The sequence below is a fragment of the Gopherus flavomarginatus genome, chromosome 25 (genome assembly GCF_025201925.1).
Source record: "Gopherus flavomarginatus isolate rGopFla2 chromosome 25, rGopFla2.mat.asm, whole genome shotgun sequence".
NCBI lineage: Eukaryota > Metazoa > Chordata > Testudines > Testudinidae > Gopherus > Gopherus flavomarginatus.
Genome location: NC_066641.1, coordinates 14,852,085 through 14,853,104, shown reverse-complemented (window position 1 = coordinate 14,853,104; position 1,020 = coordinate 14,852,085).

Here is a 1,020-nt window from a genome sequence, read left to right as displayed (position 1 = left end):
CGGCGATGTGCGGCACCAGAACCTAACTGGGCTGGGCCAGGATTCTCTCCAGCTCCTGAGAGCGGGCATCACGATAAGTCAGGGATCCTGCGGGAAGGGAGCTCACTCTCTGTTAGCAGCCAGACGTCACAATCCTGCCTGCAAGCTGCAGCCTGCAACGCCTTACAGCTATGCCCTGAGACTGCTGACCGGGCAGCTGCATGCGCCACCGAGCAGGGAGAGGGTCAGCTCAGATCAGGGTGCCCAAGAAAGGGCACGATTCCATCAGTGTCAGCATCTGGGAGCCTCTCCCCTTCCCTGTGGGAAAAATTCCAGGCAGTGCGAACAAAAGCAACAGGTAAAGCCGGGACCATCAGCAGGGCCCCGATTCACTCCAGAGGGGAAGGAAAAGTCCAAACAAAACATACAAAGACGGGCGATGACAAACCAATACAGGGATAAGGGGAGGCACAGAGAGCGAGAAAACAAACAAAGGGGGCCAGAACTCCACAACACTGAGGCAGGGTTCGCTACTGAATGGTGGCTGAGTGTGAGGAGATCCTGGGGGGACGGTGGGGTACAGGTGCAAAGCTGTACTCTATCTAAGTGAGGGACACCAAGGAATCCACTTCCCCAGGCTCCACAGAGCGTCTCTGCCGGTGCCTTGGCTTCCTATCGGGTGTGGGATCATGCTGGGTCAGATCAATGGTCCATCCAGCGCAGTGTCCTGTCATCCAACCATGGCCAATGCCAGGAGCCCTGGAGGGAATGAACAGAACAGGGAATCATCAAGTGATCCATCCCCTGTCACCCATTCCCAGCCTCTGGCAAACAGGGGCCAGGGACACCATCCCTGCCCAGCCTGGCTAACAGCCATGGATGGACCTGTCCTCCAAGGAAAAACTCTAGCTCTTGTTTGCATCCCAAGCCAGACTCTTACCCGAGCCAGTTTGCTGTGCCCTTCAGCACAGCCCAGCAGCAGGGCAGGACCGTCTCCCAGAGATAAGAGGCTTTCCCAGGGACTGTGTTCCCTGCTCGGAG